The 26924-nt window shown below is 33.9% G+C and overlaps 1 long non-coding RNA gene and 1 pseudogene across 1 annotated transcript; both read right to left on the bottom strand.

Moving 5' to 3' along the window:
• Positions 1-379: 379 nt before the first annotated feature.
• On the bottom strand, positions 380-991 carry LOC109688583 (translation machinery-associated protein 16 pseudogene; annotated as a pseudogene).
• A 9165-nt stretch (positions 992-10156) lies between these two features.
• On the bottom strand, positions 10157-26873 carry LOC141423443 (uncharacterized). The gene is made up of 3 exons (XR_012448345.1): positions 26736-26873; positions 12202-12515; positions 10157-10916 (listed from the first exon to the last, which is right to left on the bottom strand). It is a non-coding gene; the product is annotated as an uncharacterized lncRNA (long non-coding RNA).
• Positions 26874-26924: the final 51 nt, after the last annotated feature.

The raw sequence follows: 26924 nt of genomic DNA on the forward strand, positions 1-26924 counted from the left end.
CTATTATGATGCCATCAACCGTGATGTAGCTAGAAGACCCCTTGCCAGAGCTGGCACTATGTTGTTTGGACTTTCAGTCCAAAACTCTAAACAAAACAAACCTTTATTAGCTCCCAACCTCAGGTATTTCATTATAGTAATAGAAAATAGACTATTACAACGTCTATTTTTAAGGCAACTTAATGAAAATGAACAACAGCCTTTATTTTTAAATAAAAATCATAACACCATTTTTTAAACTGGAAATGGTGAGAGAGTGAGTTAAATAGCAAATTCTTGCATCTAGACAATTATCTACCATAATCAATGAGTATGACTTCAAGGTCTCAAGTTATTTATCCTCAACTCAAGGAAAGACAAAAAGGTCCTGAAGGCATCTTCATCCGAGGCATCTGAGTGCTGTGTTAGTGCCAATTCCCCTAAATCTGTCTATAGTTAATACAGGTTTCTTCTTGCATTTCTTAAGAACTGCATCATTAGCACAAACTTTTCTTATTTCAATATTTAGCAATTTCTTCAAATCAAAATCCCATTTCTTAAAGATTTTTAGATTACTCCATCTAAAATGTCAGGAGTCTCAAAGCTGTAAGTCACCTTTGTGCTGCTGTCTCTCACACTCCATTGTCTGCTTGATGACTGTCATCCCTGCCTATGCTCGATGCTGTTATATAACTCAGCTCCAGCTCATGGTTGAATCGACTTAAATACCTTTCAGTTAATTCACAAGCATCTTTCTTTGAAAACCTCACTTTTTGAGGATCTAGATGATTATGAAACTATTGCCATTTTCCACCAATAAGGTTGAGACACAAGGCCTTTTCACTCTTCATTTCTTCCCTCTTCTCTTGTTTGTGGGCCTCTCTCGTAATTTGAGCTGCTTTGCTACTGTGTAGATGGATTACTTTTTTTCCCATCCTGTACTTTTTCCCTTTAGTGTTTTAGGCACAGCAGCTGCAGCAGCCCAAACCCTCACTCCTGCCGGCACACACATGGGGCAAAGGAAGTGGACACCTTGGTAGATGTTATGTATTCTTGCATGTCCATGCTAAGTGGAATTACATAATATTCCAATTTCAGCTTACATTTTTACATATAATTCAGTCCACTGTATTTCTCCAGAGACTTTTATGAGATAAAATAAATGCCAGTGCTTCAGACTTATGTTGATCTTTCTAAGCCTGGCCTCACTTTATATTCTAAGTACATACAAACAAACTCCTAGTGTGGAAATTTTAACTGCTTGCAAATTTTTACATTTAAAATGATCCTATAATAAGTGTTGCCACTTATCACTTTATTTCCATGATCTCACACAATGCCTGGCACATAAGTCATTACAATGAATGTTTACCAAGTAAAAGATGTGTAACTAAAGTAGGAAAACCATTATTAAATGGAACTCAAGTAAGAATATATGAATTTATAGCACTTCTCATTATATAAATGATATAACTCATTAACTCTCAGCCATTCTATTATACTTTGTTGCAAACTTTGCCATCTAATCAATAAAATTGATATAAAATCTTAAGTGATGAAGATGGTAAAGTGCTTGCCTAGCATCCACAGAGCCCTGGCTTCTATTCCGACACCACAAAAAATAGGGATGGACTTTGTTGTGTATGCCTGTAATCCCAGTTACTAGGGAAGCAGTGATTGGGAGGATCACAGTTCAAGGCTAGCCTGGGCTAAAAGTTAGGGTAACACTCTCAACAAACATGCCTAGGGTGGTAGTACAAGCCTGGTGTGGCAGTGCAGGTGTGTAATCTCAGCTTTTCAGGAGGCATAGGTAGGAGCATCATCTTCAAGGTCAGCTTCTAATAAAAAATAAATTAATAAAAGCCCTAACTGTAAAAAAACTCAAGCAAAAAGTTCTGGAGGTATGGCTCAAGTGGTATAACACCTGCCTAGCAAGCTCAAAGCCATTAGTTCAAATGCTAGCTCTGCCAAAAATAAATAAGCAAATAAACATAATATATAAATTGATTTTTTTGGTGAGATCAAATTTTTCAAATCATGTTTAGAAGAATCATGGGATTAACTGTATACTCATTCACTTCCTTTACTGATTTTCTATTAAGTTACTCTTTTCTTAATGACATATGATCAATTTGTATAATATGGTCAAGATATTAACATTTTCCTGTAAAATGAGACAAATATTTCAACTTGACTATGTAGACTTAAACAAGTATAAACATTATGAAATTTTTGAGGCAATTCTGTCTGCATTGAATCTAATACATGGGCTGACTATATGCATACTTTCTTACAGAATTAAGATGGTCAAAAAATTAAAGAATATTATTTTTTAAATGTCAAGCAAAAGAATCAATCCCTTTCACAAGAATACTGGTAAATATAATTAAATTTCCTCAAAAATTTATATTTCCAAGTTTATGAACTTAAAATTTTGTTAAAATAATATAATTCTTAAAAAGACTTTAAAGCCCTAACATTCTGCTAGCAAGTGTTTTTTCCTAATGTGATTAAAACCTTTTTATCTATAAGACAAATTTTGGCAGGAAAGCTTTTCATTAATGAATTAGCATATTGTAAAAGCTGGGAGTGATTATTTTTCTGGATAAGCTTCAGTTGTTCTTTTTAAAATGACATCAGCAATATATTAACTATTATAAACCTACCAGTATAGATATTAAAATTTTAATGAGTATACCTTTTCAAGATTGTGACTTCCCTGGGGTGATTATTAATACTTCTGAGCTCAGGAGTGCCCTGTTTAACACAGAAACAAGAGGAAAGTAGGTAAAAATACAGCAAAGATAATATACTCAAAAACACAGTACAATTACCCATCTGACTTTTGGTCAATACTTTGGCCAGTGATGGTTTCTGTGTGAATAAAAAAAATATGGAAATAATACAGAGACAAACAGACTAGGCCCAGAATGAGTTAGGGCCCACTGACTGTATTCTATATCACCTGTACATACTATCAACAGGATATCACTCCTGATGTTAACTGTGACCACTTAGCTGAGGTAGTGTTTGTCAGATTTCTCCAATGTAAAATTATTGTTTTCCAACCCTTTGCAAAGCTAGTATGCAAAATCTGTACTTCTTGTGTGAGGAGTTGTTTATTTAATCTTTTATCTATATCAGTATGAAATTATAGATGCATATATATTGGGTTTAGTCCAATACTATGCTACTCATTTATTGCTCAGACTGTTCCAACAATTTTGTGACTATTGTGCTCCTCTGATATATTCTTCATTATATTTTATAATTTATGTGGTAGCTTTATTTATTGTTTTTTATTTTGGTGTGTGTGAGGGAAAAACACAGAGAGAGACAGAAAGACAAGACAGATTGTTCATCACTGTCTTGCTTTCTGGCACTACAAAATGTCTCAGGGTCACCTTCTATGGTGTTTCTTTTTCCCAGATTTAAAATCAGCCATTTCTCCAGGGATCCCTGGATCTTTGTATTGGAAAATGGTACTGGAAACCAATACCTGGGCACTAGGTGTGCTCATAACTATTGTGATATCACTCTAAAATTTCTCAGTTGAAAAACAAAGGAAATATGTGTATATATATTTACCCATTTTCAACACTATTTCTTTAAATATCCAACTGAATCTATATTAAGCTAAGCATGAGTTTATAATAATGTCACTAACATGACTTTGTTACAATATGGACCAGTCTGGCATTCTCACTTTGCTTGTCTGTAAACTCCTATTTCCAAAGTAAGAAGCGAGACTCCCACTATTGGATTAATCATTCTAGTGTGAGCATAGTGATTTCAGCATAGTTAATCCACACCTCAAAGTAAACAATGCTGCTAGCTAGTGCTTTTGTATGTTTCCTTTTGCCTTTATTCTCACACACTTCACTCCATTCCATAGCCACTTAGGTCAGCATCTGCTTTCTTCATCAGATTTCAGTGAAGTTGTGGCACAGTCTGCATTCCATCCTTAGATGCCTCCAACCCCTAAATGATTTTTTAATTAGAATACATTAATCTTTGTGCTATAAAGTTAAATATATAGTGCAATGTGTCCGCAATCACATTATCAAATCAAATTCAAATTATCAATTACGTTATTAAACAATTCATTAAATACCTACATGTACAATTGCTAAATTGTAGGGTAAGACTTTATTTTATAAGAAATTGTCTTCCAACATGACTGGACCATTTTGAATTTTCTTCAGCAATGAATGAAAAGCCCTGCTTCTTCATATTCTTGCCAACATTTTGCCAAGATTGTGTACTTTTGTTATTGTCATTCTTTTCTTTTTGGCTATTTGACTGGGGATGTAGTGTCTCGTCATCTCATTATTTTAATTCTCATTTTCTTTACAACAAATGATGTTGAAAATTCTTTCACATACTTATTTTCCATCTGAATATTGTCCCTGGTGATTTACCTAAACAAATTCTTAGCCACTTCTGAACCAGGATGATTGTTTTCTTATTGTTAAGAGGTGTTACTATTTTACAGGTACAAGTCAATTTTAGACACATCATTTGCAAATATTTTCTCTGAGTCTGTGATTTGACTCCTCATTCTCTTTCAAAGAACAAAAGTTTTACATCTTAATGAGGTCAAAAGTAACAACTTTTTTTCTTGAATCATTCTTTTGGGGTTTTAGGTAAAGATTCATAACAAAAACCAAATGTGTATAGTTTTTCTCCTGGTTTTTTATTTTGTTTTATTGTGCTTTTTGTTTGTTTTGTTTGCTTGTTTGATTTTTGAGACAGAGTCCCCACAAGAAGCCCAGATTAGCCTTGAGTTTGTAATCCTTTACCTCCACCTCCTCAGTGTCGGTATTATAAAAATAAGCCACTACACCCAGCTTCCTGTTGTCTTTCAGAATTTCTATAACTTTAAATTTTATATTTAGGTTTATGAACGATTTTTAGTTAATTTTTCCCAAAGTGTCAGGTCTAGGTCTATGTTAATATTTTTCCAATATTTGTCCAATTGTTCTGCATATTTGTGAAACTGATTTTCTTTTCTCCAAAGAATTGCCTTTGTATAGATGTCAAAATTAGTCAGCCTTAATTTATTGTGTCTCCTTCAGTATTGTCTATTCGGTTGCCATTGGTCTATGTGTCTAATCTTTAGCCAAAAATCACTTTGTCCTGATTATAGTAGATTTGTGGTAGAACTTAAAATTCCAACTGGGAGCTCTCCAGCTTTGTTCTTCTTTTTCTTTATTCTATAAGCTGTTCTATGTCCTTTGCTTTTCTGTTAGTTTTAGAATCAGATTGTCAACATCTACAAAAAGGTTGCTGAAATTTTTATTATAATTGCTTTGAATCTCTAATTCAAGTTGGGAAGAACTGACAATAATGAATCTTATAATTAATTAGCATAAAATATCTCTCTGTATATATATAAATATGTTGTTTTTTACTTTTTCATCATTTTTATGTAGTTTTCCACATACATACCTATACATATTTTGTATTTTGTTAGATGTGTATGCAAACATTTAAGTTTATTTGATGCTACAATAAGTAATACTGTTGTTATTTATTTATTTTTTATTGTGGTGCTGGGGATTGAACCCAAGGCCTCAAGCATGATAGTAAATCACTCTACCACTGAGCTACATTGTCAGCCCTGGTAGCTGTTTGCTTTCTTTCTTTTTTTTTCTTAAATAGGATCTCTACTACATTCATCCTCATTTGCCTTTTCCTTATATCCTCCTGCCCCTGGAAATATTATGTACTTATGTATGAAAATTGAAAAATGCTCTACCACTTGAGCCACTCTGCCACCCATATTTTACCATTTTCAAGTTTTATATTCTTTTTTTTTTTATTTCCCTACATAGCAAGTTCATAAGAACAGGTTTGAGACAAAGTATGTTCCCAGGCCATAATGGAATTACTAGAAATAATAGCAGAAAGTAGACTGGAAATTTTCCTGAATATTTGGTGATTGGACAACATATTTCTGAATAAGACTAAGGTAAGAAAAATAAACCTCAAAAGAAATTACAATATGTTTTGAATGAAATCAAAATGATAGTTCTGCTAATGAACATTGGTGAGATTCAGTAAAAGTGGTGCTTCAAAGGGTACAGATAGCTTTAAATGATTATATTAGAGAAGTGCTAAGAAATGATCTTATGTTAATAACCTATGATTCCACTTTAGCAGCCTAAAGATAGATGAGCAAACTAAATTTAAAAAATGCCTCTTCACCATTGATGCGTTTCTGAGGTAGGTTGTCAGGAATCATTTGTCTTTAATGAATGAAACTGTAACAACTGAGGCACATGAAAACATCTCCAATCATTGTCAGAAAGATTTTCATAACAGTTTCTAGAAACATGGCTCTTTTCAATTCCTTTTTGGTCCTTTTGGGTAAACCCAACTTTTGAAGGTACCGTGCAGAATGGATAGAGGAGTACTGCCCTGTTCTCCAACCCTACAAGCCATCATCTGAAACCTGAGATTAGCAAACATGGCCTACACTGTGTATCACTTCCCCTAAAAAAATGTATCCTTTGGGTGTGAAAAATAAAAGCCCCGCTTTTATTTGAGAAATATTAGTTGTAATTTTAGCATGGAGTCACTAGGTGGATAATAAGCTTCACAGAGAAAAAAACACCTGGAAGAGGATTTAATTTCTTAGCGATCTTGAGGTGACAGGTACCAGGTTGCCTTATATCCTCTCCCAACATCAAATGGGCCAAAAGAGCAATTTATTTAAAAAATAAATAAATAAAAGGGCTGGAGACATAGCCGTTCACAATCAAGGTACAGTGCTTGAGTGTAAAACTCTGAGTTTAAACCCCCAGTACTGCCAAAAATAAAAAATAACAAATACAGAAGCAACCTTGACATGAATGAGGCTTTTAAAATTTAGAACAGGAAGTATCATTAAATTTTATGCAATCTAAAACAGTCAGTGCACTTTCTAGGAAACAGTTTCAGCCCAGACAAAATCACCTATTGTGTTAGGAATATAATCAGGCCTAGAAACTGGATATTACAATACTTTCATCTGACACTTTTGTGATTCTGAAGAGTGATTCCTTATATGCCAGTGGACCAATCAGGAGGGTGGTTTTGATCATGTAGAAGAAGAAGCAGTTCTAGGAAACAGGTGGGCCTTTTCCTCCACTAAGAGCCCACAGCATTGAAGCTACCCACCAGCAAAAGGTTCAAAGTTGCCTTCTTGAAAAAAATTTCAATCGGTCTAAGAAGTTACCAAGTTAGTAAATCTTACCATCTAGTCTAGTATTACTGAAGATTGTATGTTTTGGTACTTTCCAGAATTCTGATATGATGTTACTTTAATTTGACACCCATATAGCAATTAAAAAGGGAAATGTTTGTAGACCTTTTAAAATTGTAGTAATATCTTAGTTATATCATAGCTTTGGTACAATTGAAAATATGGAAGTTAGAATAAGTGTCCAGGATGTTCAGAGCAGAGACATAAACCAAGTGTTCAGTTCCTGAAAAATAATACTTTTAAATCTGTAACATAATCACAACAATGTGAAATAACATACAGAAAACACATATGGAAAGGTTTAGAATTAGTTTGACAAATCAGCCATCTCTGCCTTTGGAAATCAGAGAAATGAGTCATAGAAATCAAAGAACTTTTTGAGTGAAACTAATTAAAAATAAGAGCGACTCTAAGTAAGAACTAACTGCTGACAGAGAAAACAGGTTTGGGTTAAAGAGCAAAGTGCTGACTGTGTAACTTTATTGAAGGAATAAAATGAAGATATAAGATATTTGAAGAAGAAGGGTGTAAGGACAAAGATTGAGGTGTATCGGTATAGACTGGACATAGGTATTCAAGTACTTTATGAATTTTGATCCAAGTCTAAAAGCAAATAACCAACTGAGAAAAGAACTTTACTGAGAAAAGAGTTTCCTTTGATACAAGAAACTAATTTAGGTTGATCAAGCATCACAAAATTATTTTAATATCCTTGTCATACACAGGGGAAATTTTCTACACAAAATAAGAAATCACTCACTAGCTTTATGGAAAAGGAATTTTTTCTCTCCTCTCTCAGCCTTCCCAGATTCCCATGGAGTGTAACAGAACAGCAGCCTGCCAAAAATGCAGTGCAAACAATGACAACATTTTACTATGAAAAGCACAAGGAAGCTTATCGCTGTGAAACATGGGTCAGAGTAGTAAATCTTTAGAAAAATCAGTCATTAATATGCTCAAACCTTCAGTGGTCCTACTGGAAAAACACTTATTCAGAGAGAATAATAACAGAAATATTTTTTCCTAGTTAGTGCTCAGTGTTGACCTAAAATTCAACACTGTTCTTTGATAACTTACAGGAAAATAATTCATAGAATAATTTGAATAAGAGACACTCTTAGTAAATGTACTTAGTTTTCATTTCTTTTGTAAAGTGACAATTTATTCATATTCATATTTTCACTTTAGAAGCATGGCTCTTATACAGTGCTAGATAAGATAAGCAGAATAATATTCTTTGTTGTTGTTGTTTTGAAACAGCGTCTCACTATGCAGCCCAGGCGTTCCTTGAACCCTGTATGTAGTCTAAACTGGCCTTGAACTCTAGATCTTCCTGCTTCAGCTTTTCACGTGCTGGGATTATAGATGTGTATCATTATACCCCTCCCAAGAAAAAGAAAAAGGATGGCTGAAAGGAAAAAAAGCATAGGAAGGAAATCTACAGAGTGTTAATATGGAAAAGAAGTCAGATTTATAATTACTTACAAGCAATAAGATCATTGACCCCCCCAAATATACAAAGTAATCTAATAAAGAACCATCAATACATATGAGAGAGTTTAGAGAAACAATACATCTCTGAAAAACAAAAATAGAAAAATCAAGGTTTTTCAACATTTGAGAAAAATAAAAGACCAAGAAAGAAAATAGAAAAGTAATAAAACATTTATTAATGACTAAAGAACAGATAAATGGAACCAACAAAAATAAGAAATTGCTCATGTATTTGAAATAATTTGGCATGTGACTAAAAATGGGGTTTCAAATCAGTTTGATTGGTTTGGTGAACCACTGCCTCCAAAAACTAAATACAATAATAAACCAAAAATAAACAAGAAGGAAGAAAGAAAAGATACAAGAAAGAAAGACAAACATTTTAAAAACTAATGAGCCAGGCATTATGACACAAGTCTGCAATCCCAGCATTCAGGAGGCTGAGGCAAGGAGGATCATGTGTTTGCATACACAACAAAGACATACATAGCGAGACCCTGCCTCAAAAAAAAAAAAAAAAAAAGAAAGAAGACATGTAATTGCAGAAAGAGTAGCATGAAAAATTGGCAAATAATTTCAGGTCAAGGGAAATCTATCAAGTTGTGTCACTAAAAGGAGAATCCCAAAATGAACTTGAAGAGTCTTTCTCTTTAAAACAAAAACAAATTATTAAATAGGAAGTGAAGTTTTAAATATGGAATATGGAAATTCACTGAAATCCAGAATTGATTGGGTGTCCTTTACTGTCAGAACCCTTCCCAATCAGAGTGAAGACTTTTGTGACCTACAGGTGACCAGAGCAGATGTAATGGTTTCAGGAAGTTCCATTCTAGGTTTTCATATACAAACTTTTTAACTTTCTCACATGTGGCACTGCTATAATCTGTCTCAAAACCCTTAGACCACGGACCATCAAGGGAGACTAGTAGAATATATACTTAAATAAACAGTGATGGGAGGTGTTTCACAAGGTCATGTACTTTGAAGTAAGTCATCTGTCAGAAGAAATCAAATTGCAAAAAACATCAGTAGGAATTTGGTTGTTCGGAATTTTCTAGACATATGTTTCTATTCATTCATTTCTTAGATATTTGTGTTCCCCAGTGAACTAGATTAATAAAAATGAGGACTAGAAGAGGATTAATGCAAATCATAAGTAGTCTCTCATAGTTATATTAAGACTGAAGAAAACATGTTGGAAAAATGTACTAGAAGAGCCCAAGAAGAAAAGGATGGAATATGATGAACGCAGTGTCATGTAAATGTAGACACATTGCCCAAAGCAGTACACTAACTTTGGAAAAGAGTCGGGTCAAATATTAAACAATCTCTTTCTTCATCACACTAATTAGGAGGCCAAAAGAATGTATAAAACAATAATTTAATTTAGGTATAAATTATATCTTTTAAATGCATTTTACAAATGATAGAGTATAATAATTTTCACAATAAATTTTTCTGCCATGTACAAATCATGTTCAAATTATCATGGAGTCTGAAGCCTTTCAACTAGAACATCAGAGTGATCCACCATGGCCACTACCCCTGTGACGGCAATAAGAAAACTTTATCAAGGATGGGGGAGTGACTCAAGTAGTGGAGCATTTGCCTAGCAAGTGTGAAGTCCTAATTTCAACACTCACTACTGGCAAATTTAAAAAAAAAAAAAAAAAGAAAGAAGAAAAATTTCTCCAGATTCACTGTCTCTCTTATCCACTGTTCTAAGGTCTGCTGTCCCTTGATTCTGTCTCCTCCCACATGTTCATGTCTCTTCTTCTTATGCCCTGTTTCGGAGTTCAATATCATCCATTTTCAAAGTCCTGAAGTTATGAACAGGGCAGTGAAGAGAAACTGGGAACCAAGGAGGATTTCTTCCTCTAATGTCTCTGGAGTGTTATTGCACTAAAATTATTTCTGCTTCTTCCTCTGATTTACATTACACTTCTGAAAACTAACTTTTTGTTAGTATTTGCTTAATGTTTGTTCCCAGATGGAAGTACAATAGTACAACATTATAGTAGTACAATAAACATGGTCACCAATGATTCAGATACCCCCAATCTCAGGATCAGGAAGTGAGAACAATATTAGAGTACAAAGATTGATCTCTCCACTGGCAATGACCCCCAGGTAAGGAAGAGCCTTCCAGCACTTGTAAATAATACATCAGAAAGGGATCCAGGTGCCAAACAGGCTGAAAGAGAGCAAGGGAAACTTGGTTGGAATAGAAATTTGTAAGCTTATTATAAATGCAAAGAACTTTTTTGAGCCTGTTAGAAACTTGCAAAACTGTGGCTGCAAGCCAGGCATGGTTGGGCATTCTGTAATTACAGGTACCCAGCAGGTAGAGGCAGGAGCATTTTGAGTTTGAGGTCAACTTAGACAAAAGTTAGCAAGACCCTATCTTAAAAACAAAATACAAACAAAAGAGCTGGCAACATGGATCAAGTCATAGAGCACTTGCCTAGCATACTCAAGAACCTGGGTTCAAGTCCCAGTACAGCAAAAAGTGATAAATAAGTAAAAACTGAATAAAGTATAGCTGCAAGTTCTCTTGGATGTGTTGATCCTGTGCAAGTAAGGAGGGGGAATATTTCTAGTATGAAAATGATGACTAGGGAAATTTAAGAAATGTATATGAAGAATATAGCAATTTGGAGTTGATTCTCAAATTTGGTGGTAAGGAGAGGAAGTTCATCATTGTTAGGGTTCCCATCGGAAGACATCCATTTAGAGAATCTACTCCTGTGGCAAGGTTCTCCATAGAGGGGATAAAAAAGACCACATGGAACCACAAACTTGGTTTATGAAGAGAATTAAGGCATGTCTATTCTGGCCCACCCCCCTCTTTAAATTATCCTAGATATGCTCTGGGAAAAGAGACCTGTCTTGTTTCTACTGGTTTCTTTGTATTTTTCATTTTCTAACTTATCATTAACATTTTAATTAAAACTTCATTGCATTTAGTGAGAAAACATGTCACAGTATGTTGTAAAAATTGAATAATAACATTATCATTACTGGTTGATAATGATAACTGTTGGGAATGGAGGGGGCTGATTACTTTTTGTCTTTTTTTATTATCATAGTTTTTGTTCTGGGGGTACATTTTGACATTTACAAAAGTGCTTATAATACATCTTAGTTAAATTAGCTTCCTCCATCATTCTTTTATCCCCTCTCCCCCTATTCTCTACTACTTTCAATCATAAACTTGACTGAGCTAAGGGCCACAGTCCTGTGGGCACTGAAAATTACCTCTCCTTTCTGAGGTGAAGGTTTCAGAGGCAGGTTGTACATCTAAATCTCTAGTTCTGGTGAGAGACAGACCCAGGCACATCAAACCCAGGCCAAGCCAACTCCACTCCACTACAGCTTGGAGAAGGAAAAACCCAAACAGTGGTGAGAGTGAGAAGATATGCTCTAACCTTAAACATACCTGCTTGGATCCTACTCTAGCTACACCTGAGCTTACTTACCTCATTGTATCTCTGAATAATTTGCAGAAACATTCCTGGTCACTGAAAAGCCCAGCAGATGTTACATTTTACCATGAGAAATTGGTGAATTTCAGTGTTCAATTTATTGCAATGTGCAGTCCCATGGGACATGACGAGAGGAGGTCCAGAAATGCAGCATCCCACCTGGGTGCAGAAATACCCACTAGTCCACTTTTTCTTAGTCAGGGGAGTAGGAACATATGCCATGCTTTCAAGCTCTCAAGATCTTGAGTCCTTGTGAATGGTGACTCCTGATGAATTCCAGGAGCTTTCTGAGACACCTCCAAATTTCTCTGGAAGGAAAGAATGAGATGAAAGAGGAGAGATTCATGTGATACATTTTTAAATAACTGCTAGGAAACCAGACAGTTTTAATAAATATTTCAGACCCACTTAAAACATATAACCTACACATTTATGCTAAAGAAAATATACTAATATCTACATGTATACATTTCATATCTCAAGACTACATTTAAGACCTTTTTCATCCTTAAAAATGTGATCTGCATTCAAAAGATGTATAATTTTAAATCTTAATAATCAATTGCATTCATTAGCTCCTCAGTTTACCCATGTTGCTAAAACTGCTCGCAGGCTGACATTTGATGCAAGAATTGAAAATTAAGCCAATTTTTAAGAAGCTGGGGCAGCAGGTTGTTACCTGGGGAAATGTAGAATAATATTTCCAAGAAATATTGTTGCCTTGAGGAAAGAAAAGTACTGTGTTAAAGATACTTCTTTTCTTGTGAACTTTCACCTTTGTTTGTGAACTTTAGCATTTGAAACACCTTATCACATGCTTGGAGATGTCTGAATATTACTCAGATTCCAGCCTTGAAAGCATAATATGATAAATTCTCTAAAGGAACATAAAAGTTCCAGGTACATGCCTAGTGTTCCAGAAACAAGTTGACTGATCACATACACTATGATATATTATTTCTACAATGTAAATGTCACTTTATATTAAAAAAATTGAAATATGTGTAACCTTGAAAGTATTCAACATGACTTGCTTAATGTAGAAGACTGCTGCTACAAAGCATATCTTGATAATTGGGGGAATGGCATGGCTGTACGGCATCAAAATGTTTGTTGGGACCAAGGTGAACATGTGGATTCAGAAACAAGTCCATTGAACAGCTATAAGATATGTGGCTACCTGTCTCCTCCTATTCTAGTGGCAAAATGGCAGAGCAGCTTCCTGTGCTGTGGCCCCTGCAAGGAGCCAGCCCATCATCAGAACACTGAGCTAATCCTGTTACTTAAGTAGGTTTTACTTGATTTTTAAGAGTACTTATTTGCTTCCAAGAACAGAAGTTCATAACCTGTTGCACACTATTTGTTGTAAATCTTGACATCTGGTTCATTTCATACTGTAATTGAGAGTAAATGCTGATTTTTATACCAATTTTTTTTTTTGAAATGGGGTCTTGCTGTGGAGCCCAAACAGTTGGCCTTGACTTCACTAATAGTAGTCCAGATTAGTTTCAAACTCCCAGTCCTCCTATCTCTACCTCTCCAGTGCTGGTATTAAAGGTCTGTGCCCACTGGTTTTACTAAATTTTTTTAACTTTACAGTTATTCAACATTAGTTGAAAAACTGGAGAGCTAAAGGCATGGCTCAAGTGGTAGAGCACCTGCCTAGCAAGCATGAGACCCTAATTTCAAACCTCAGTACCAAGAAAAGGAAGAAGAAAAAGGAAGGGGAGGAGGAGGAAGAGGCAATTTAACCAATGTACAATGTAAGGCACTAGGATTTGGCATGATGAATCTGTACTGTATAATGAATATATGCTAATAAAAATGAAAAAAGGAAAAATAAAGAGAATATTAGGACTAATGAAAATTTCAAATAGATAAACCTTAGAATGCTAAGTACTTTGCAAACGAGCATTACTTCTTAAAACTGTCACTTCAATCCTAAATCTAGATGGCTCAGCCCTACCAAATATACTACTGCTGAGGATTTCACTGTTTTGGAAGGGAAGTGAGTGATATAATATTCCATTAATTTATAAAGGTCCTAATTTAACAGTTATAAACTACTGGGGCAAACATTTTTCCCAGGTACTTAAACTCTCAGAAATTGAAGACTAACATTAATAGCAAAGGTAACTAGAGGTTCTGTCCAATGTAAAGCCTCAAATTAAAAAAAAAAACAAGCTTCTATTTCTTTTCCTCTCTCTCTCTTTAAGTAAGTATAGGATCTTAGGAATCCATTCTGTCAAAGAAGTTCTGTGAAAGTAGAGTCCTAAAATGGAGCCACACCTGGAGGGCTAGAGCCAGAGAGAACCTAAGGAATCATTAATTTTATAACTCTGTCAGACTCGGAAGGAACACACTCTAAACTAATTTGGAGCTGGACTGAATATCTCCTCTGTGGACTAGCATGCAGATCAAATTACAGTAGCCTGCTATATGGAGGAACAGCATAACGCATACAGAATAAATAAAAATGTGTCTTAAAAAGAACAGTCTTTTCTGATTATGAAAGTGTTGTCTTCATTCAGCCTTCCCTAAATCATTGCAATAGAGAATACTGTGAGTTCAAACTGTAAAATAGGTACTGTGTGGGGGGGGAGGGGGTACTTGTGGGATGGAGAAAGGTTAATGGAGATGAAGGTGAGGGAATATGGTTGATGGGCTTCATATACACATACAAAATAGAACAATGAAACCTCTTGTAATTGCTGTAAGTGAAGCAAGGAGGGAGTTGCAGGAAGTAGGGGAAATGGTGGGGGCAATCTAATCAATGTACAATGTAAGCCTACTCAGAATTGTCACAATGAATCCCCCCTGTACAATGAATATATCTTAATAAAAATGAAAATAGGTGATAAATACATGAATGTGCATGTATGTGTATATTTACACATATACATTTATATATATATCAATAAATATGTTTGTTTACTTTTAAGAACTGATCATGTGACACCACATAGGCAGTTAGGATGGACTGCCACTCACAGCACTCTCTGCCTTTGGATAAATTAACAAGCATCTCTATAGACCTCTTTGGTTTCCTCATGTCTGGAGACCTGGGTTTTCCTGACCACACCTTCCTTGGTCTCTATCTAATAAACTTTCTGTTGGTAACTTTTGTACTCCTCTTTTGGTTGGGGTCAGGCAGAGGTGAGACCTTAGTGGGAACTGGCAACCACCCCTGACTACTCCTGCCTGAGAAGCTCCCTCCTGAGTTGTTCACTTCTAAGTCCCCAGGAGGCCAGTGTCCTCTCCAGTGAATTCTCAGCCCTGATGCTGTGAATACAATTTCTTCAATACTAGGAGGTATATCTGGAATACATAATACTGAAATGAAGCATTTTCTTTTCTAACATTCACTTTTAATTTTTCCTTATTTTTTTTCAAAGTTGGTAATGTGAAAAAAGCTCTGCCTGGTACCTTTTGGTACAATTCAGACCTGAAAAATAATCACAGATTTTTCAAAGGAAGCTATTTTGGATATTTCAATCAAGAAGAAATGTGGAACTGGGTAAAGGTAAAGATGCAGAGCTGCATAATATTTGTACAATATTTCAATAGCTATTAAAATACTATCTAAATAATAGATGCTACAGATATCAACAACATTAAAATTATGTTAATTGTTTGGGATGATTTCTCAGAAACTCCAAATTAAAAAATGTTTTTTTTAATTAAAACTTTATGGGGAAAATCTGGAGATTTTAATAAATTTCCATTTTACATGTGGAGTAAGGAAGCAGAATTAAGTGAAATTATTACCCAACATCATAAAAATTAAGATGTGAACTCAAATCACTGCACACGTTGACTAAGAACATGATTTACAATGACTTACTAATGTAATTGGTGTTAAGATTTCAGTGCACATTATTCTGGATATACAATTAGTTCTTTATTCAAAAAATACTAGTGATTTTTAAACCATAAAAAACATATTCTTTTAGTTCAAATGATACATATGTAATATTTGCAATTAAACAATCCTTATTACAAAGACACAGTGATTTTGAGTAAAGTAAGTCTAGATTTAAAAAAAAGATTCTTTAAGATATGAAATGATCTTTCCTATATTGTTGCAGTAGTAGCAAAAGTGATGAGAAATGGAATATATTTTGTGTATAGACTCTGACTGATTGAGGTGGCATGTGAGGAGAAAGAGAAGAGCCAAGAATTTTGAATTAAATAACTAGGGAGATTAGTGTTTCACTAAATGACACTGGAGAACAGGAGAGATATCCAACCACTCTTTCACAGAAAGATTCTGTGCACTTTAGTTTGGCCTCCTTCCTGTCCTGTTGATCTTTCTATCCACAATGCTCTCTTTTTAGTTAAAAGTGTTTATAATTTGTGGTCTTTCACTAGAAACTGAATAGTATTTAAATATATGACATGGCTTCACCAGTTCCTAGCCAACACTGTGAGAAAAATAACATGTATGCCTGTGACAATATAACACTATCATTCTAATATGCAAAACATTCTGATAGTTCTTATGTACAAGGAATAATAAATAGGTATGGAAGTTCAGTAGGGTTATAACTATGAATAAGACATGAGTGCTTTCAAGAAGCTTCTGACATATGCTGAAATTTCAATGTGTAGTATCAACGTTCCATGATTGGGAGGTCACAGTTTTTCACAGTGCATTAAATCAAACACCAGATTTCAATTAGAAAGAGATCATTGTCAACTGGGAGGATTGAATAAATAGATGGAGCTTGTGGTTCTTTCAAGGCCAGCTTGTGTTATTATCCTATTCCACAATTATTTTTCCAACTAAATGCACCTCCAGTAATTTTCCTCATCTCCCACATATAAGCAACAATAGTCAAATCAGTATATAATATTCCTATGAAAAATGCTCTACTATTGTAAAGACATCAGTTTTTCCAAATTCAGATAAGCAAAATAGGATTTTCATAAAATCTGACAAGTTAATTGTAAAGTTCACCTGAAAGAGAAAATGGAAACAAATTGTCAAGATTACATGGTGTGTAATTTATAGTAATTTAAAAAGCACAGACTAGCATAAGAATGGAAAGTTGAAGACACCCATATTAATATTAGAATTTAGAGTAATAAAAATTTATACACTAGTCCAGCATATTATCTGGAGCCAGAGTACCTTTGTTCAAATCTGATTCTGACACTAATTGGCTGTGTAACCTTGGAAAAATTATTTAATCTCTCAACCTAAATTTCTCCACATGTGTAAAATGGGGATAATAAATGTAGCTTAACTATATATTGGATCAAATTATTAATATTTCATTGAGATGACCTTTCTAAGTTAGATGCAAAGATTAACAGCTATAAAGATAATGTGTTTGCACCATGGATTTAAAATTTTGTTCACAACCCATAAAGCCAAAAAGCAAAAAACAGCCTGGAGAAAATACTTATGACTAGAAGATAATAAAATGTAAAGCTATTCCTAAGAATCAGTAAGGAAAATTAAGTATAGCATCAACATAAATGATACAAGGAGACACATCAAAATAATTTTTTTTCAGGTCTGAGTTGCACCAAAAGGTACCAGGTAAAGCTTTTTTCACAGTACCAACTTTGGAAAAAAATAAGACAAAGTAGAAAGTGAATGTTAGAAAAGAAAATGCTTCATTTCTATATTATGTATTCCAGAAATACTTCCTACTATTAAAGAAATTGTATTCATAGCATCAGGGTTGAGAATTCCCTAAAGAGGAAACTGGTCTCCTGGGGACCTAGAGGCGGACAACTCAAGAGGGAGCTTCTCAGGCAGGAGGAGTCAGGGATGGTTGCCAGTTCCCACTCAAAACAAATGATAGTTGGATGTGGTGGTTCATGCCTGTAATCCCAGCACCCAGGAGGGTCTTGAGTTTGAAATCAACCTAGGCTACACAGTGAGACCCTATTTCAAAAAATATTTATATATAATGGAACATGTATTCCAAAGTGGGACCGATAGTGGAGAGCAAGCAAGGAGGGAAAGAAGGAAAGACAGATAGTGAATAATTATGAAGTACACCACATCTGTGTATAAACGAGACACAAGAAAACACATTGGAAACTGTTCAACAATACAGGATAGTGGGGAAAAGACTGTGAAAGTGCAGTGGAGAGGGTAACATAGACTTAAGTACAATGCCTGTATAGGTATAATACCTGTATAGGTAAAATCCCACTAATCACAGATTTTTCAAAGGAAGCTATTTTGGATGTTTTAATCAGGAAGAATCGTGAAACTGGGTAAAGGTAAAGATGCAGAGCTGCAGGTAAAAGCATCCTAACCAATACATATATTACCACAACCAACATAAAACAGTAGATTGCATTTCCACTGATCAAATCTCTGGGCTCAACATTTAAAGCTTCAAATTTATGATTATAGTTTCATTTTTCTATTGCAGACCTGTGTGGGCAAGAGAGTTGGCGAAATCTAGAAGTGTGTACCTAAGTGGTCCCAGCTGTCTCATGGAGTACTAGGCTTCTCATTCTGAAAGACTATTCAGGACTCCCTTATTTTGCAGCAAAATATATGTACACCCTGGACCTATGTTTTATCAGGAATTCGACTTGTAGTGGTTGTAGCAACTCCATCACTCTATAATCTGAATTAAAACCGCAAGTCCACCTCTCTTATTCCGTAATGTTATTCAAGAGCATTCAATTTTTGTCTCCTAATGAAAGCTTCATAAAATAATACTGAGAATTCTGGGGGTCTTTTGGTACTTTCAATATTTCTGATCTGCCCCAATAATGATTTGTATGAACTGTTCCCATAACTTGCTCAAACGGAGTCAGATTTTTCAAAGTGTATCACACAGTGCCATAGTATCTTGACTTTTCAGTGACTCTTCATATTATGAACCACCATTAAGATATAGTTTAGTCTTTAGTTAGTTCAGAGACAAAACTATTGTTTGCCTTGAGACTAAAGTACAGATCCATTGTTTGGACATCTCAGTTATCAGTATCTGGTTCTTTTGGTAATAGAGCCTTAACTTTCTTTTGGGAAACCATGAATCCTCCACCTTGCTCATATTGATGGTGAGATTTTGTCTACCACTTAGCTTAAGAAACTAAGATTCAATAGTGACAATTGTATATCCCCATGACTACTACAAGGGTGAACTTATGACCTAATGTGGAAGAATGAGATTAGTACTTGGAGTTTCATTGGAACTACTAGGAAAGAGAGTTCCTTATTTTCATGGGTTTGCTAAGCTTGGAGGTACACATAGTTTCCTTCAAATGATTAGCCTGCCTAATATCAAAACCAACACATACACAAAACCAGAGAGTTAAGAGGAAAAATATAAACTGGAGATAATCTTTCAGCACTGAAAACAAGCTATACCACGTATACACAAAGCCAGATCTACTTGTAAACTGTCTTTTGCTTGTACTCTGAGGTAACCATTAGTGTGAATGTTGTTATAATTTTCTTGGTTTTTTTGCTAGTTTCATATATATGCATATACCCTTAGTAACATATTGCTTAGTTTTGTTGTAGTTTTAAATGTGTAAATTCTTTACTTGTGTATTTTGTGAGGTGCTTCTTTTGCTTAGCACTTATTCTTAAGAACCAACTATGCTGTCATTTATAGCTACAATACATTTTCACTATTCTATAGTAATATATTGAATAAATATATTACAATTCTATTATTTAAGTAATTTTAAGATTTTTCATATTACAAATATCTCTATGAACACACATCCTGCTTAATATACAAGAATTTCTATCTCAATGATTGGTGATACCAGATTGTTGAAACTGGTGCCTTCAATATTTCTAGATAAAATGACATTGTTTATCAAAGTACTACACTAATTTTTAATCATATCAACCAAACTTCTTGCTGCTCCATGTCTATTTCAACATTTAGTTTTATGAGATTTTTAAAATCACTTTAAAAGTAGGAGGAAGAGATATGGAAAATGAATTCTCCCACTCTTTCTTTTAAGTTTTAAAGTTTTGTCTTTCACATTAAGTCACAAATGCAGTTAAATAATTTTAATGATGTCAAATCCTGACACAATTTCTTTTGAATTCATAAACATCCATTTTTCTTAATACCACTTAATGAATATTTGATCATTTCTTTGTGATTTTAACACCATTCTTGTTGCTTGCTAAGCCTGTTTCTAGTTTCTCTGAACCCCCAGCCAAAAGCATAATAAATATTCTAGTTTAAATATCAATATCTGATAGAGCATGTCAGCTCACATTGTGTCATGGTTATTCTTGGCCCTTGACATTTACATACAAAACAGAGTCAAACACTAAACTCTACAAAATAAACTTGGATTTTTATCAACATTTTTGATCAAGTAGGAAAAATTGTCATGCTTAGTATACTAAATCCTATCAACATAAATTAGCACCAATCTCTTAACTGAATTAAGCCTTGTTTAATTTTTCTGAATAAGGATATATACCTTATTTTAAAAGATATCATATATTTTTGTTATACTTATTGATAAATGTTTATTTTATAGGAAGAGGTATACATATCTTTAAATCATATTTTGTTTTTTAATGAAATAAGGACATACATTCTAAGTTAATTCTTTTATCACACAGAAACATTTCCTAACTTTACTAATTTATCTGAAGATTCTTTAGGACTGAGAGTAGATAATATCAATATGGCATCTAAATGATGACCAATTTTGTCTCATTTCCAATCCTTAAACTTATTTTTTCTTTCATTGTTTCCCTATAGAATCTTCAGTATAATATTAACTAAAAGTAATGCTGGTAGAATTCCATGTCTTGTTTATAAATTCAAATTGAATGTTTCTACCAAATCAAGTATGCCACCTGTTAAGATAATTTTTACAAATATACTATACAAAGATAAGAAAATCCTCATTTGTTCCTAATTTAGTAATTACTAGCTATTACTCTTTTTATCCAATATTGCACAAGAGGTCCTAGACATAAAACAAGAAAAATAAATTTAAAACAAATAGATTGGAGGGGAAGAAATTAATATCATTGCTTTCACACGATCTGATTATCTACTTAAAAGAAATAAAGCAAAGTGTATTAATATAAGATCATTACATAGAATTGCCTTGTGAATTTATAAACTAGCAATTAGCAATAAGCAAATATGCTTTAAAAGACTCCTTTGACAATTGTCTAAAAATATCAAATACCTAGGAGCAAATCTAGCAAAAGTTCCAAGATTTCTGAAGGTAAATTTTATTGAGATTCAGAAATACAATCCAATTAACTAAAGAGAGATACCATGATAATGAATAGATAAATTTAATGCCATAGAAATAATACCTCCAATTTATTAATGCTTTTTCAAAGAAAGTGAAAACAGAAAAAATTCATAACCAGTATTGGAAAAAATAAATTAAAATGTACATTATTTCTTAAAGTAGAAATTTTAGGATCACCATCAAACATAAAAGATATGAATTATGCCTGGAATTGTGATGCATGCCTATAATCCCAGCACTTGGGAAGTTTAGGTAGGAGAATTGAAAGTTCAAAGCCAGCCTGGCCTACATAGTAAGACTTGTCTCAATACCTCCCCCACAAAATGATAAATGTTCTAAGGGATATGCAATTTTAAACACTCTGCATTATTTGTAATGTTGCTTATTGTGTTGGATGTTTTATATTTAATCTCTTTAATCTACTCAAACCAAGAGGCCAGCCTGGATGGTTCATATTAGAAGGCTTCATAACCCTCTAGCTTTCATTGGACCAGCCAATGGAGAGTCCTAGTGGAACAGTCAGGGAGGAGTTGAAGTAATGGTAAATGTCACCCTGACTGTCAGTGCAATCATGTTGGTTGGTTATGTCACTCAGTAGGAAATCACTGTTCTCAGTAACATGCTCTGCGCATCTCATTTTCTAGGTCGCAGTGACTATTGTGCCCCTCATCTTTTCAATGCTGTTGTCAATGATGTCTTCTTTTCTGACCAAATGTGGTGATAGTGCCTCACTGCTATTTAATTCCTGCTTATTGAAGTGCCATTATGGTTTCTTCTATATCTTATCCTCATCTTGTAAATAGTCCTATTGTAAGTGAACCCTCTCCAAAGTATCTTAATTTCAGTGTGTTATCTATTTCCTTTAAGGACACTGAATAAACTCTTACATATAATAAATATCACTGGGTGAAGAATAAATGACGTCAAAGTAATCTAGCATACATACTGTTAGAGAAGAGCACCTTGATCTTTGCATAGCATATTACAATATCCAAAACTTGAGTGACTGCATATAAAATCTCACTAATATTTAAGAACAAAAAAGCAAAATATTAAGATACAAGATATACATGAATATTTGCTTTTTCTTTCTATAACAAGATCAGCTAATTATTAAAATATTATCTTTACAGTTGTCTTAATATCAAGTGTATAATATAAATTTTGCCATATTCATTCAGTGGGTGCTTGCTAGATTATGTCAACATGGAGAAACTTTAAATACTTTATTTTGGTCATAAAGGGAGAAGATAGAAACTAAAAATGCAAAACTTGTAATGAAATTTCTTAGTGAAATATAGGAAACTTAGGATGTCATCTTTATTGAGAATTCACCACTGTGCTCATTTTAATAACTACTGATGAATGCTGAGAGCTGTAGGAGGATCCAGAGGAGTTGCACAAGGGTAATTAAAATGTTTATACAGAAAATTTGATGATTCCAAGTTATTAAATGAGTGATAGTAAAGGAAATTTTAATGGTGATCTTAAATGTGTATAGTATTTATATAAGAATCACAGGACTTGAAAATCTCCATTAAGATTAAGATGAGACATAGTTGAAATCAGGAATTCAGCAGTATTTTTGGCAGCAACAAATGGCTAGACATTGGGTTACTCATTACCAAGAATGACTATTCATGAACATTTACAGAACAAATGCAACAGAAGTTTGAGTGTGTAAAACTCATCTATAAATACGCACAACAACAACAAACATCATGACTAATTAAAGGAGCCATAGTATAGTGGCAATTTCTCTCACTCACAAAGCAGTTTTATTTCAACATACGAATCAAACCAAGAGGTTTTGGTCATAATATTAAGTCATAACATGTATAAAGCCAAGCATGGGTTGTGCATGTCTGTAATCCCAGTATTTGGGAAGCTGAAGCTGGAGAACCACAAGTGTGAAGCCAGCCTGGGCTACATAGTGAGACCCTATCTTAAAATACAAAAACAACAACAACAAAAAATATGTACACTTAATCTAAGAGATGATAGAATAGCCTTTATTGAGATGTCTGAAATATGGTTTGGGTGGTCTGCTTAGAGATCAAAAGATGAATCATGTTGTTTACAACCCAAGGAGTCTGTGATTTGTTGTTATCGAAAGTGAAATTTAGAGAACAAATGTGGTATGTGACTGCATACACATGTCAGTAAAGGTCAGGACAATGACACAATGTCCAAGCTAAATTACTCTTAAAAAAACTAAGCATAGATTCAAGAGCATCAGCTTCTTCTGTAGGACTCTACAAATCAATTGATTTATATTGAACTGCTTCTATGAATCCAACTCTGTCCTGGAGATAGTGAAGGACACAAGAGTATTTTCCCAAGGCATTTGCTGTCTACATGGACAATTATAAAATAATTGTTTTAGTAGATATTTAGGAGTAGCAAGATTTGGTTAAACTAATATAATGTTAATGAAATATCAACATTATAAATTATAGTTAATATTTATTGACAGTTTACCAAGCCAGGCACATTATAATTGCCACTTATTATTAGTTATGATTACTATGTTCCATGTACTGTAATAAGAACTACCTTCATTTTTAATAATAATAATAACATGGATAATAACATGAATTTAGTAATATGTATTGCATAAATAAATAAATGTTTAAAACCTGAGACTCAGAAAATTTAACTAACTGGCCTAAGTTTATATTATGAGAAATTTGAAATTTAAGCTGAGCTTTAAAATATGGGCAGAATTTGAACAGGAAAAGAAGGAGAACATGCCAAGTAAAGGGAATGACAAGAGGAAAGGTACAGAAACTACACAAACCTGTATGTTTATGGGTAACAGAGATAATAGATCTAAGTAGGACAGGGAAACAGTGTAGTGAAATATTAGGGAGTACATTTTTGGTAGAGGATGGTGTCCATACACTTCCTTGAAGTCTAGGATGAGGAATTCAGACATGACTCTAAGCAGAATGACATGAGGAAATTGTTTAATAAAGGTATAAAGTGACAGCATTAGGTATATGGATTTGGCAGAAAAAAATATTTCATATAAGAAGCATTTGCAACAGTCTAGTCAGAATGATGAGCGTGTGGCCTTTGAAAGTAATTGCAGAGGAAATAAAGAAATGTAAAATGTCTTAAGCAGACCTGAGGATGTAGCTCAGTAGCTCAGTGGTACGGTGCTGAGCTAGCCTTGGATTTGATCCCCAGCAGTACACACACAGACACACACACACACAGGTATTTTGAAAGAAAAAAATAGATGCAGAGGCAAAGGAAAAAGCTAAAGCAATGATGAAACTAGTGTTTAGTAAGAAAGTACATGAATCTGATGGTTTGATCAAAAGAAAATAGGGAATATATTAGTTTTTCTAACAGAAAAGTAGAATGGAAATAGATACAAAGAGTAAGAAGGAGAAAATTTTACACGGAGTATAATGTCATAGTGTTCACCAGATATCCTGTGCTTGCTGCAAATGCTGAACTAGGACATTAGGACAAAATCAGCCCTAGTCATATAGATTTTTAAGTTGTAGTATTTTTCAAAGGCATTTGAAATACATAAAAAGACTTGCTAAAGGAAAAATGTGATTTTGAAATTGAACTTGAGCTACTCAATATCTCTGAAATTCAGTTACTCTGTGTTTTCAGAGAGGAAAATAATATCTACTTTAGAGAGTTTTTCTATTATTATTATATAAAGTACAAGGGCCTTGCAAACTGTAAACCTATATAGAACTTAAATATTGTGATGTGGTTTAAGTCATAATAATTGAAGGGCAACATTTTATTCTGTGTATTTCTAAGCTAAAGTTGAGAGTTTAGCTTTCTTCCCTTAATTGAAGATCCTTATCTTCTGCTGTGCTACAAAGTATATGATTCATTATTGCAAGTAGACATTAAAAGGTCACTTGGCAACCCTGCTTCTGAAACAGCAAAAAATAATGTCAAAGTCTTCCTAGATTCTGGAGAAATCTTTGAACAATCATCTTTGAGGTTTCCTTAATTGAAGAACTAAAATTTAACAACCAAATAAGGGAATAAGCCAGACAAATTTCTAGTTAAAAAGATCATTCTCTTATGCCATATTTATATTGGTAAAGATACTTCTTAAAAACTACTTATACTTATGTTATTTTATAGTCTTCAGCCCTGAAACTGTATACTACTAAATTATAAAATGAAACATTTAGACATACTGTTTAAGCTTGTATGACAATACATTCTTGATTTTTATTAGACTTTTGAATGTTATTGACTGCATAGGAATAAATGTTACTACCTTAGGGAAAAAACAAATGGAGATGCCCAAGCAGGATGAGTTCTCAGACATGCAGTACTGTTTTGTGTCTTAGACTTATGTTTGTAATATCAATCATTTATTTATAAAGACTAACCTGAAAAATATATTTATTCATTCTATCCACTTTGGTTGGGTGAGACCTGTAGATCTTGATGTTTCTTAAGAATATTGCAATTACATTTGAGTACATAATGACAAATTGTCTAATATAAACTCTAACTTGTGATTGCATTTTCACTTTGTCATTTTTCCCTTTATTTTTGGTATAAAAGTCAGTGTTTGTGGATGTCATAAGTGTTACTTTTCCACTTCCCAACAGTATCAGAAAAAGAATAAGGAAAATATCAAATTGTATCAACTCTCACTGATATGTTGAGTCTCCCCAGCACAAAGACAATTTCTTGATTTTTCTTTGTATCCCCAGCACCTTGGACAGTGCCAGGTACACACCATCTCTTAATCTATGTTTTGGAACATAAAATTATTTTTGTTGTGATGCCACATTTGTGTTCTGTCACTGAAGATTATTAATCACTAGGTCTTGAACACACTTTATTTCACTGTAATGATCGTCAAGCCACTCCCACATTGTTTCTATTTCGCTTTTAATGCAAGATTTACATTTGCAAAATAAAATCTCGTATTACTCGAAAGTTCATGTTAGTGCAAACGCTTTTTGTTACCAGATGTTCACCTTTTTTCCCGACAAAACCACATAACAATGTAAGACAATTTTAATTTCTAGAAAAATGCCATTTCCAAAGCAGTACTTATTTTTATTCTCATCTTCAAGTTCACAAAGGAATTCTTGTAGGTAGGAGCTAGGCTCCCACGCCCCCCACCCTTCAAAAAAAAAGCTGAAAAGAAAAAGAAATTTCCACTCGAATTTAAATTTAAAAAATTATTTCTGTGCAATAACGTAAGTGTGAATTGTAAAAGCATATATATTCAGAATATATATGCTTTTTAAGCAGTGATTTTATAAACATTCTTCCTGACTCCTGTTACTCACGTGCACTACAATAAAGATTGTGGCTCCCAGCAATTGCATCAGAAGAAACTGGCCCTCGGTAAAGGAGAAGGGAAAATGTACCAGCGAGGGCTAACTCGCCAGCAAACCATCTCTGTAAGCTGATGTTTATTCTGTTTCCACTCAAGTAGTCGTGCCTTCACAAGAACCCTTTGTCCCCGGAACGGTAGG

This window comes from Castor canadensis, chromosome 1, assembly GCF_047511655.1.
Source record: "Castor canadensis chromosome 1, mCasCan1.hap1v2, whole genome shotgun sequence".
Lineage (NCBI taxonomy): Eukaryota > Metazoa > Chordata > Mammalia > Rodentia > Castoridae > Castor > Castor canadensis.